The sequence below is a fragment of the Dermacentor andersoni genome, chromosome 2 (genome assembly GCF_023375885.2).
Source record: "Dermacentor andersoni chromosome 2, qqDerAnde1_hic_scaffold, whole genome shotgun sequence".
Taxonomy (NCBI): Eukaryota; Metazoa; Arthropoda; class Arachnida; order Ixodida; family Ixodidae; genus Dermacentor; species Dermacentor andersoni.
This window is the reverse complement of record NC_092815.1, coordinates 58,216,499-58,230,157: the sequence shown is the minus strand read 5'-3', so window position 1 is coordinate 58,230,157 and position 13,659 is coordinate 58,216,499. Positions and strand designations below refer to the sequence as shown.

The 13,659-nt window shown below is 44.9% G+C and overlaps 1 long non-coding RNA gene across 1 annotated transcript in view; it reads left to right on the top strand.

Moving 5' to 3' along the window:
- Positions 1–13,268, top strand: part of LOC129387808 (uncharacterized) — a 308,256-nt gene extending 294,988 nt beyond the window's left edge. The window contains exon 3 of the long non-coding RNA XR_011892758.1: positions 13,111–13,268. This is a non-coding gene — a long non-coding RNA (uncharacterized lncRNA). The remainder of the gene's footprint in view (positions 1–13,110) is intronic.
- Positions 13,269–13,659: the final 391 nt, after the last annotated feature.

Here is a 13,659-nt window from a genome sequence, read left to right as displayed (position 1 = left end):
TGGCATCTCCTTACAAGGTACGAACCTCAGCTGAAGACGCGAATAATCATAGAGCTACGTGCGCGGTTGCAACCAGGCAAAGTCGTGCTCAGTAGACCGCTTTGCAGAGAGCAGCACCAGCCCCAGCTAGCCGTCGAAGCCGGTCGGTCAGTTCAAATCATTCTCGTGAAAACGGCCCGAAGACTCTCTGGTTCGTGCTGCCAAAAATAGAGCTCCTATACTCCGTTTCAGACATCAGGTGTAACGCTGCGGAGGCTACAGAGACTATTTGCAGTGGCTGTGTCGTTATTTAGAAATAGTTCTATGTTCTCGATACCAATTGTGTGAAACTGTCCTTTATATAGGCTCAGTATAAATGAAAAAAAATTTTTTTTCCTACTTAGAAACAATGAAACGGTCGTATACGGCTATCTAATGCGTTGTCTAGATCAATTTCTTTTTCGTTACGTTTCTTTCCTGGTTTCTTATTGACAGCCCGTCGCGGCAGCCTCCTGTGCATGCTCTCACGAGCAAACCCCGTTCTCACGAGACGTTCATTTGAGGTATTGCCAGCCGTTTGTGCACAGGCGCTAGTAAGAGCGGGCACGAGAGAGAAAATTTGGAGGCTTTTGCTCCTTGAATATATGAATCTGAATAGGTACTACGGAAGTGGTTTGTTAGCGCACGTTGTATGCGTTTGTCCGTAGGCGTGCCGGCATTGCGGAGGGGGTCCAGTTTGTTTACGCTTGGACACTGTTTGTCGTCGCGGTGAAATAGCTGAAGCAGCGGGCACCGACGCCCCATTTGGCGAGCGCTGTGCCTGACAGACTGTCTCGCACCTGCGGCGCTTGTGCTAAGTCAGTCGTGCCGGACCATAGCTTTCTCGCGCCTTACGGCCATGTGCCTTGCAAATAACAACACAGTTGTTTCCGTGAGAGCAGTAGAGACTGCAGTAGAGGCCGGGCCGCATGTATTGCCAATATAGAAGTCAGAGCGCCTTAGCAACCGCGTTTGAACTCAAGTGACTGAGACGCCACCGGTCACGCTAGACGCCCCTGCAGCCGCTATGAGAATACGTAGCGCTACCCTAACGCCTCTCACACTAACCTAACCTAACCAAACGTTAACCTTATTACACGTGGCTGAGGCGAAAATACAATAATCCTCACGGCGTAACCGCTTGAGAACACGCCGTGCCACCATAATGCTTTTTAAGCTAACCTAACGTAGCGCGGGCGAGACGCAAAGACAAAAATCCGCACGGCGTAACCGCTGTGAGAATACGCCGCGCCACCCTAACGCCTCTTACGCGAACGTAACCTAATCTAAAGTAACCTAAACCTAAGCTAACCTAATCTAATGTGGGCGAGATTCACAAAGTCAATTATCATCACGGCGTGACATCAGACAGTGGCGTTAAACCGCGGTTGCTGAGGCGCTGGGCGTTTATTTCACTCAAAGGGGACCACTCGAAAATGCCCCTGAAAGGTTACGGACAGCAGCCTACGAAAAGCCTGCAAAGAGAGAAGATACTGCACCAGGAGAGCAGGCCGGCCCCTTCTGCTCCCCCAAAAAATCAGTGACGTTTTTTACTTTTTTTGAAGGTAGAGCGTCGTAAGAACCAAGAAAGGTTTAATCCGCCATGAATGACTTAGCACCAGCGCCACAGGCGTGAGAAAGTCTGTCCGACGTACTTTCCCACACAGCGATCACCAAATGGGGCGTGCGTGCTCACTGCCTCACCGCGCGGGCAGCCAGCGCCAGAGCGTAAACAAATCTAGACCCCACTCTGCAATGCCGGCATGTCTAGGGGACAAATGCATACAACACGCGCTAAGAAACCTCCTCCGTAGGGCCTAGGCAGAGTCATATATTCAAGGAGCAAAAGTCCCCAGATTTTCTCTCTCATGCCCGCTCTTACTCGCACCTGCGCACAAATGGCTGGCGATCCCTCAAATGAACGTCTCGGGCCGTTGCCGTGCAGCGAAGCATGGACGGACCACGCGGAGTGATGCATCTTCGTCACGGAGAACTGCTTGTGTAGCTTCCACTGCGTCACACCTGATGCCTGAAACGGAGTATATAGAGCCGCCCCTCTATTTTACTCTGTGACTGTACTGCGTGTGCCGCGGCAGTCCTGTGAGTTCTTTTTTTAATTTGACCCCCGGATATTTTCTCTGCCGCATACCAATATTTTCCTGAATATATACTGAGAATATAGCATACAAACTTGAACTCCCGTACCGCGCGCCCAAAGTATATGCTACTCTGTAAACGGCAGTTCGAACGTAGAACATATGGTTCCGTATTCGTGAATATTCTGGGCCCGTATTCACAAAAAGATATTACGCTAAAATTGTTCGTAAGTGCAGCTGCCAGATAGTGGTACAGTCGCACATATCAATAACGAAATCAGCAGGGCAACGGAAAACAGAACTTATGAACGAAAAGCTTAGAGTTTGGCCTGCTTGAGTGCCGTGCAGTACTATAGTCATAGTCGCGACGTTCTTCAAGTTATCAGGTAGGTCGCTATCATGGGTGCTTGTTGCCATGGGACGCAACAAAATAATAAAACTAATTTCACATGTCCTTTCGGAATACGCTCTCCGAACATTATTAAAGCACTATCAGCAGTTTCAATATGGCTTGAAAGGGTCATCTACTTCACAGTAAGGGTAAGAAACGTGAAAAAATGAAAACGAAAGAGGCCATCCTCAATAAAAGCCACTTGCAGCAATTGCGTATACTCAATTACTAAGTTGCCAATAACGCTTTCTTGGTAATAGTCGAGCAATCCCTTTTTAAATGTATTGGAAACAGTTAATTTCGTCTGAATGTATGGCGAGAGGCTTCTCCGAGTCTCTGAGCCTCGGTCTGTCTGTAAAGAAGGCTTCGGTTGAGTGTTGTAATAAACTGTTAAATCAACAAAAAATAAGAGAGTCCCCATTTTTTTTTTTCCAGTTGCAAAGTGAAGATGTTGTGTCGCAGTTATTGTGGTGGGCATATTGAGAAATTTTAGAGCTCATGTAGACAGAAAAAAAACACTTTGTGGAGGGCAGGGGACTTGACAAACTATTAGAACGTTCAGAAGGGCTACTTCGTTCAGCATTTCAGCTTAAGAATATTGCAAATGGAACATGGAAGAGCAGGCCAAGACAGTTGGGCGTGCGCCCTGTCCGCCCTCTTCGAAGTCTTTCTTGCGTTATTCTTAAGCATATACCAGCACATGAACTGACGCTACGAGTAGGTTGCACACTTTGCAAAAACTACTTTTCAAAGCAGCTAAAGCAAGAACGGCGTATTTATTGAGCGGTGATTGACTACGGTGGTGCAATAAACTGCAAACGCTTCCATCTGGTCTCCCTTGCCCGCCGGGAGAGAAAAATATGAGCAGATATCCGCTATTCTTCTAGCGTTTAAATCATTTACTTTGACAGAAGCATGCCCTTACCGCTGACCCATCATTTCTTGAAGAACTTCTTTTTGATGCACACAGTGGCGTCCTTATCCGCATAGCTTCTTTTCTTGTGGCTTCCGAAATAACTTGGCGTTCAAGGTAACTTTTTTCTAGACTCGATCCTCGTAATTGAAACATTGATGCGCTCTTTTAGCAGATTTTGGAGACGCATATCTCGAAAGTGTTGTAAGGCTTTAGGTATCCATGCAAATCAGATATGATGCCACGGCGGCTTGGTTTAAACTTCGCAGTTGCAAAATGTTTTCTAAAGGGAATAAATACGACATTAGTTAGTGAATCTTCTACATTGGCAGCCTTGGACACTGCGATTTGTCGTGCAAGTAATGTCCGCCTCTACCGGTCGAATTGCGCTATTTTCTGCATGCGAGTGTGAAAGTATTCTGTTTCAACTTTAAAAAAAATTAAAGCAATTGGTGGTCCTAAAATCACTGACGAGAATGTGGATCCATAAGCTAGAAGTTTTTGTGCCATATTATTAGCTTACTGCCCTAGAAATGTCAGACGTACTTCTTCCTTATGCGTGAACACTGCTAAGCTTTCAAACAGTTCTTTGCATGTCCAGGAAAGATAGAATGCTGCTAATATGGATTAACAGCACGTTGCAGTGCTTCACTTTTCTTTTCTTAGGGTCCTAAGCCTGACCCGAAGAGTGCTGATTTCAGTAGTGGCTCGTTTAAATGTTTGTCAGAGCTGCCACTCACTTTTCTTCATTCTCAAGCGACATTTAGGAATATCAGTACTCGGTACCTGTCTTGGAGGTCATGCTTCGACTACGCGTATAAGTCTTGTGATTAAGCGCGAAATATTGTCGTGCGGACATCCGCCCTTTTCATTTCCATCGAATGGCACAGCGATAATTCAGGCTTCCCAACCTCGGCATCATATACGACGAAGCCCTAATAACATTTGTCTCGGTAGATCCATCCGCATCGTACGGCTTAACTAAGACACGAGCTTTTGAGTACGACATGCGACCGGCAACGGTCGCTGGCGAAGAGAAGGAAGCAGTGAGAGAACCTGGAATCGAAAGCGTGGCTTTCTACACAAAGGTCTTAGATGAGGAATTTATTAGTCTGTCAAGGCTACACGTCGTCTCAGGCGTATCGCGACATACAGGGGCAAATAGTGGCGTACCCGAGCAGCATTCCTGCACGATAGTTTTTAAGAATGAGAAGAAAACGCCAGTTCTCCCATCGCTGGGCTGAAAGTTTTGCTTGAGTGTTGTTATCGCTGCGTTTCTGAAGCTCTTGTACCGTTTACTGCGCAAGCTGGGGAATTCGTGGAGCTTTGTCAATCGTAGGCGCAAGTTTTCTTATTTTTTGAAACACAGTATATTCTCTTCGGAATGTTTGAGACTGTGCAGCTCTTGACAGAGCAGAATTCCCAAATACCGTTGGTCAGACAGGTTAGCTTTCTTCTTTAACGACGAGTTCCAGCACGTGGCTGCGATTTTAAAAATGTTCGTATGGACGTCACGGTTAATTTAATGCCATAAGTCTGGATCAGTCCATAAGCCATTGATGTAACCCGTTGAGTAAAGTAATTGCATAAAATTGCTTTATTACTGCCGCTCTAGATAATTAACTGTCGGTTAAAAATTATGGGCACGAATGAGTTAATTGCATGCGCCATGTTTAGGAAAGAACACACCCACAAAATGTTCTATTTTCTGTTTCGTGAAGCAAGAAGATTAGTTTATGGCTGAAAAATAAAAAGAACGCCAATCTGCTGGGCCCAACAGTCTTTTTGCTGCAGATAAGAAGTGGAAACTCAATTTGCCTTGTCTGTACGCGCGTCATTTGCGTTATGCCGTCGCTATCATGCGCCGTCGCCACCTCACCTCCTCATATTGACCTTCACCCTCACCACACGGCGAAGAAAACAATCCAGACTACTACACTTATCGGTGATAGTCATTACGTCGTTAAAGTCAGCCTTCTGGAGCCTGAAATAACATTTTCGTATAAGTGCTGCTGTACGTGATTCCCCATTGTAAAATCGATGGTGACAGGGCGTGCGTGCTCAACCAACCGCGTCTGACGTATAGGTTATTGCATCGGTTAAACAGCTATTCTAACCTCTACTGCGCATTAATATTCAATCCCTGCTTAAGATATATTGCGGCCCAGAAAAATGACCATGCACTTTTGTGTCGATGTGCATTGAGGGCAAGTTATACGACACGTTAATATTTGCCACGTGCGCTTTTGCAGTTTGCGAATGCGGTGATGCTGTACACGTATACAGTAACACTACAGTAAAATCAATAATAACGGGTCATTTGGCTGTCTTTCTGACCATTTGGATGTCGGAAAACCAAAAGAGCATGCAGCTTAAAGGGTATAAATTGCTAAATGTGGCATCGCTGATGTCGTGCATTAATGACCTAGTGTGCTCTTCTATAAAAAATCGATGGAAGAAATATCAACGTCAGAGTCGACAGCTTTCTGTTCACAAAACGCAACGCAAACCAAATTCCTATATATAGTACGTCGTTCATTACGCTTTTCCCATCGCACTTTTTAACGTTACGTTATTTACAAAATTGGCGAATATGTGTCGCATAAGCTTTATTTTGAAAGTGGATGCAGATACGCAGCTGGTGTTAAAAGACCATTTAATAGCTTTATAGTAAACATCACCAAAAGCAGTGTCAGCTACGAAATAATTACAAAGGTTAATCTTTAGCTAATGCCTTGAGCCTTCACAAGCATCACTCGTGTCCACGGAAGTACACGTGAAAAATCAGGCACATTCAACGCAAATGTGGGAACAAATGTGAAACGAATCTGACGTGACGCGGTTAATTAGGTGCCATAAAACTAAATTCTATGCGAAAAAGCGTCCTTACTGTCATCCCATGCAGCGTGTAACTTCATGCGACATTTATGTCTATGCACCGTGCCGGTCACAATTCTACTGGCGTGCAAAGTTTGTGTTAATGCCACACCGTTCACGAGGTGCGCCGCAACGCAAACAGCAGCTCCTGCAAATACACGCTGTGCGACGTCGATACAGTGGTCTCACGACAAGGAAGGCCACGTGTGATGTTTGCCCAGGTAATGGTGAGGAGCGGTGTATGACCAGAAAGACAGTGCTTGACAAAGCTGAACGTTATTAGCCCGTTTCGTTGCTGCATTTGCGGCCTAATGGAAACGAGCACGCGCACCTGCTCTCGCTCGTTGGATGCGACGTGACACACGTGGCAATAGTCAGAACGCCTGTTTACTTCGACTTCTTCCTTGTTCCTCCCACTTGCTATTCTGTACGCGTTATCTTTAGACTATCAATATTTATATTCGCTTTTTGAAAATGTTCTGCATATCCGGTTTAACTTGACACTATGTCACGGACAATGATGTATCAAGCCAGGTCACATAAGAACACTTAAATAAAGAAGAAAAAAAAACGCTCATTTGCTGATCACGCTGGTAAATCTGAAACCGAAACCGCCAGCAACTCGCTGGCACTATATGGCGTGGTAACACAAGAGCAGAAGCTCCACACGTGCAAACGCGTATGCGTAGCATTGGCTGTTGCTGCCACAGAAAGTTGTCGTCGAGTGCAATTGGCCTTGGCACGAGAGAAGTGTGTGTCTGATTGTGGCCTAATGGCTACATCACAGGGCTGTTGTGTTGCAGGACGGAAGTTTGATTTCATCACTGAAGACGTAATTCCTTCATTTTCAGTGTGCGAAATAACTGATAAAACAGCTGCAGTAGCCAGCTATCCAGCAGCAGTTATGGTCAGCCAAGTCTGAAACGATTCACAAAGAAAGCGTTGCTTAAAGCAGTTGAAAACTTTTGAGAAGGCTCGTTGCTAAACGCCGCAGCGCCCGTCCGCTATACCGCGGATCAGTCCAGATTTGCTCAATAATTATGGGATTTGGAATTTTACTAGACGCGGATTAAGAGACTATTCTGCCCCGGGCCTACGTACTAACTGCTATGCTTAATCTATACGTATACGTCTACACTTCTGAATGCAAAAGTTCATCGCAAATACGCTTCCAAACTTGAACTCTGCTAGCGACGGCAGTGGGACTTCACATTTTTTAGCCGACTGTGTATGCCTGTGCACGTGAATCCTTTGCGAATTTACTGTTTAATCATGAGCTTCAAAATTTTATAAGACAAACTCCGAAGGGAAGAACCAATGCGCAAACTACTCTCAGAGCGCAGAATTTCAACCTGCTACATCTACTAAACCACTTGCACCAACTCTTAGCGGAACGAGTATCCAAACTCCAAACACTATACATACAGAGTATAGGTTCGTGATAGTGCTGATGAACCTTTAACAACTAATGTCATAAAATGACCATTACTGCATCAGCAAAGATTAAGACAATTTATGATCTAGCATTAGGAAAACATTTCATCGTGCCATCCTGCTTCTGTACGTAAAAAGAACCCCAATATTTTTGTCTTCAAAAGAAAAACGGGAATTGAAAACGTACATTTGAAATCGGATTTAATAAGGTTATGTAAAAATTTGCTAACCTCTATGAATGACACCAAGGTTCACTCGACGAGTTCACCAACAACATTTTATCCGCCCTAAATATGGTAATACTCGTAAAAAAGGAGGAATCTCCACATTTTCTGCAGAATTCTTGATTGTTTTTATTTCTCTTTTGACTGCGTTTCCAAACTGTCTACTTTGGCGTATGCGAAAGTACAGACTTCGGTAACGGTACTTTCGGAAACTAGAACAAAGCAGCAAATTACGCTAAAGACCCTGTGGCAGTAGCGTTGCCAAAAATTTTTTTTTGTCTTGAAGCGAGGGGGGACAGACACTTGACTGGGAAGGGTGACAGGTGGGGGAGGGGTTCTGGGCGTGCCCCAATACTACCGCAGAGCTTACGGACGGGGGGAGGACTTGTGCCTGGTGTGCCACCTTCTGGCTACGCCATTGCGATGTGCTGATTGAAGCTTTGCTATCGGCTCAGCGATGATCTGAGAGGTGTCGTCAAAGGAACCAAAATGCTATCCACGCATGACGCTATTCATTACGGCATCTGCTGCGAACATGGCTTGTGCAAGATTAACGGTGAACCGCCGCAAGAGAAACGATTGCACGCGAGTGAGTTCAACCTTTGCACAGCCTAGTCTCGTCTTTCTATTTTTTTTTGCACTTGCTAGGTCAACTTCTTCTGCTGAATGGTATAGAAGAGCCTCAAGCATGACGTTATCGCTATTCACGGTTATATACAGAAGAATTTTGTATCTGAAGCCCACCGCACGTAATGAAGTCAGCCTTGAATATCAAGTGGCTTCTTTCCCGTGAATACTGAGCTTTTGTTATACTTGTCATTACACGTTGGTTTGTTATCAAAGAGAAGGAAAAATGCCAAGCTTACTGTCGGATTTGGCCGCTGATTTAATGCGGGCAGTAAAATCCTGCGTAACATTAGAAATACTTTATGCTTATTAGTCGAAGCCTAGCTTCCACGTTCTTAATGTCGGTACAGATATGTCCTGAAATGTTCACGGATTCAAAGAATGTTCTCGAATGATCTACACGAAAACTGGGCTTTATTCGGGAATAATAAAATGAGACATATTCGCATATTATGTCTTACAGTAAGTGGCGTTAAATTTAAAGCATCTTTTTGCCAGGCACTGACAAAGACATGTCCATTTTACCGGCTATTACATGAGGGAGGTTGCGTTACTTGCACTTGGAAGGCACTTGAGGATAAGTCTACTGTTGCTCATAGCCAATAATTCATTTATCTGTTGAACAAAGACAAGAGTTACCAGTGTCTGCTCAGCCTGATATTGAACGACTATCAGTTTGACATAAAGAATAAACATAGTTGCGTTCCAGGGGTAGATTCCAGAGGGTATTGGCCTTACTTTGATGTAATTAATATTTTTCCATATCAACAATATATCTCGTTGAGTGAGTTGACGTAGTTAAATTTGTTTGGCCTCATGAACAGTTCTTTGTTCCCGACTTTAATAAATCCAATGCCATAGCTATTTCACACTTCTAGCACTTCAGCAGCAAAAACTCACATTATGTCGCAGTTAATAAGCAACAAAAGCCGTCATAACCGTTGGCTGTTAGAATAGAATTGGGGCCTCTGTGCGATACTGGTGGTCGCAGCACTGTGTGCGGAAAATGTAGTACTGTGCTTACTGAGTGAATATTTACTCGACAGACTTCTGCGACTAACATAAGAAGATCTGTAGCCGTTATATATATATATATATATATACATACATAAAGCTGAGCATGGATGTGATAATCAGACCTTTGATTCAGCAACGTTGAGGCTGCACTTCAGCAGTTCCACTAAGTCACTTCGTAATCGTAAATTTTCCAACGTCACTCGTTATCGTTAACTTAGGTACTATGATTTGCGCTGCCACTCCGGTAATGTGATGAAACTAAAAAACACATTACGTGCCACTGCCAAAGCTTCAATAGGTTCTGCGCACTAGTCTCAACCGCTTAGACGACAGACCATTCTCACAAGCAAGCATCCTGGGACCTTGACCCAAGAATTCAAGCATGCAGGAAGCCACCAAAGCGCTAATACCCCTCTTGAAGGCAACTGGACTGGAATATTGCTTGGGACTATATACGAGAATGAACATCTACGGGTGTCCGCACACTGACTCCTACTTATTCTTACTTCCTACTTATTTCCCTTTTTCTCCTGCCCCACGCGGAGGGTAGCCACCCGTGCGCGACCATTGTTAAGCTCCCTGTCTCTGCCTTTCTCCCCCTCTTTCTCCTCTCTCTCTGCACACAAACGTACACATATACACACACACATGATATATCTCCACTCCAGCTAGGACAGCTAACGCGTGGCGTATGTCATAATGGCTTGTGCGCTGCTATTTCATCACAGCTACTAGAAGTTCGCATTCTTCACGACGAACGCTCCGCGATACATCCATCACCATTCTAGGAGCAAATCTGGCGCGGCTCGCCACGGCGATGTGGCGGCGGCCGGGAACAGAGCCCAGGGGACGACCATGGTTGTTCCCGGGCACCACTCCACAGCCCGTGGGCCTCGAGCAGCCCTCAAGTTCTGCTACCGTTCTTCTCACATCGCCCATACCACGCAACTTCTCCGCCGCCTGAGGCAAATTACTTAACCGAGCGGAAGACCATGAGTCTCCCTCACTATCAATTTCTCGAAGAGCGGTATTCTTAGCAATACGAAGAAATCCATGTGCCGCGCCGCACTCTACACGCCGATCCTGTCGTTTCTGTGAACTATGTCACTCTTGAGTGCACCCTTACAGTTAGCTCAGCTTTTGCAGGTTTTACAGGCGCAACGAGCATTCGTGTAGTATGCAATCCTTATAGGATTGGAGCAAGAAAACCGAGTAAGATATCAGGTCATATTGATAAGGGAGGCCACTCGTTTACCTCGCTTCAATGTTCAGTTGACTTTGCTTGTTGTTATAGCAAGGCCCCAAATGTCCCCACCTCTCCGTAAAAACATAGCATTCAAGAAAATTCTGATAAAAGTTATCATTGAAATTTCTTTCAAATAGCGGCTACCTAAACGAGTAATTTGACGAAAGGAATAAATGAATTTAGAAGGCTATATTGGGCAGTCCATGTCAAAGCTGAAAGTGAGAAGGTTCGTTGACTGAGTAATAAACCACGAATTCTAGCAGTAAAAGTATTTCCGTAGAGAAACAAGCAGACAGCAAAGACGCTCTTAAGGTGATGAGATGGGTTAGTTGGGTTCAGAGCTTGCATTCTTATTTGCAGCGCAAAATTAGGCACATGCACACACAAATAGGGAAACACAACAGATGGGACGAGCACCCATAAAAACGCTGTACTTACAATTTAGGTTTACTGAAGCCGTTCCATGCTTCAGTGAGACGTTCAAGAGCACGGCTACTGTGCGTAAGCTACGATTCTCGCGCCTGTTCTGTCTGATTTCCTTCGCAAACATTTTTACCGATGGAAATCATGGTACGTTGCCCATTCTGTAAAGGTTACACGGATTGGAAAACGTATACGATGTTTAGTCAGAGGAGGTGGGGGAGAAAAAAGCGATGGGGGGGGGGGGGGGGGGCGGGTGATAGTGACTCTCAGCATCGCGAGCATGGTCAAAGGGCTGATGAAGCATGATGATGAAGCATGATGAAGCAATGTGTATGATTTGAAATCTTCGAAGCAGCCGGCCTCGACGCTTCGTAAAGCAAAGGTAAATTGACGAACATGGCAAAAAAGCACCGCATGAAGCTACATTAAATGTGCATGCTGTGCGTAAAACACATTTTGCTCCTTAAAAATTTATTTTGAAACCACCGCCATAGCCTTCGCGTAGTTCAGTAACGTTGTAGTTCTTATGTTATGAAAGAGCTTAGTTATAAATTATAAGCTCCGTAAGCGCTTATGAAGGTTACTCTATTGTATGTAGTTGCAAAATATTTGAACTTTTCAGCCATGTTTCAGCGCGTAAAATAAAAAAAAAATGTCAGGATGTTCCCAGCACTGCAGAGGTTTATTCTGTGAATTATGTGACAAATTTTACAGGTCGTGGCTTGTTTAAGCTTTTAAACGACAATTTGACGTTCTCTTCGACTCGCATATGCTTTTATTTCGTGTCTTCTTTGTTGCGTCTATACAAGATGCGTTTTTTTACGTATTGCAGCTCCGAATGTTCCAACTGGTGCTTAACTAGGTTTCCCATTTGAAAGAGACTAACCTATAAGTTCGTACAGCACCCAGAAACCAGCTGGTCTAAGCACTTCCACTTAACAGAAAAAGAAGAAAGAAAAGAAAGAAGAAAAAGAAAGAAGAAAGAAAGAAACAAAAGCCGCAAGATAATTTATCTCCTCCTCATTTTTCCTTCTTAAGAATGGCAGCGCAAATGCTTCAGTCAATTACGGGATATTTAACGGGCTAGCGCTTATAGTGTCTTGTTAATTATGGAAGCGGCTGCGCGCCTACTTAAATTGGGAACCGAGCAGAGGCTATCACACCTCTCTCTCTGCCTCCCAGCTTCTTTCGCTGGATACCTAGAAGGGAGCAACCAAGCAAGACAAGTGTGCGCTCTATGAACATCTCCGTTCGCATAAGAGAACCAATCGCGACCGTCGACGCCGTCGCGACATCGCGAACAGCGAAATTGCAATGTGCCGAATGCAATGCGCGCTGCAAGCTTATCTAGTGCCTCCGTGTTCATTCATGTGTGACGCTGTAGGCATTACTTACTATGTCTCCGCTTTCGGGCTCCTCTTTTCTTTTATCTTTTATCGCTGTGTAGAGTTGCCTCGCCAAAATCTACCTGCGCTTTTACACCTGCCAGGCGGACGACCTGGCTCAGCGCTTGGAAGCTTCGTGAACGCCTGCGTTAGATCGAGCATGTTCTCAATCTTGCAAAAAAAAAAAAGAAGTGCTGTTTACAATCGAAGGTAGACGCCCGATAAAGAGCTACCCAGTACCCGTTCAAAATGCATTCGGTAACTGAAGTGGAAAAATGCTTCTTTGTAGCCAGCTTTTGGTATTGCACTCGGAAAAGCATGAACACGCGCAGAATACACATTGCGAGCTTTTCCTAGCTGGCAACGAATTGAAAGCATGCTATCTTAGTGGGGAGCTGTATGGTAAAGATACGGCGCGAAAAACATGTGTGAATGTTAAAACTCTCCCGTTCTATGCAGGTCTAAGGCCGCCATCACAACGTCCTGCGACTATAGAGCCGTGCTCAACACAGGAGCGTTTAGAGAAAACTGTAGTGTTTGCACATATCAAATATGCAAACACGTCAAATATGCGGGCCGCCGCAACCGCGCTGAAGTTCTTAGTAGCTCTGAATCGCGTTTCTGATGTCGGTAGTACAATAAAGCGATGCTTGTCGCTTAGGTTTTGATGAGTCGAGTTTTTCTGCTTTTGGCAGCAGTTGATACCAACTGTGGTAGCTCAGTCGCTATGGGGTTATGTGAGGTCGCTGGCTCAATTTGCGGCCCTGGTTGTCGCATTTTTATGGAGCCTCAACGCATAAACGCTCGTTTATTTAGATTCAGGTCGACGTTCGAGAACCCCGTGTGAGCGGAGTGAATCCAGAGCCCTCCACTGCTGCATCCCTTGTAACCCCCTGTGCAGTTTCGGGACGTTAAATCCTGCTGTTTCTCTTCTGATTAATTTTAATTGTTGGCGAGCAAGATTATTCAATTAGTAGTTTGCATAATTCCATGTCAAGAGCTATGTGT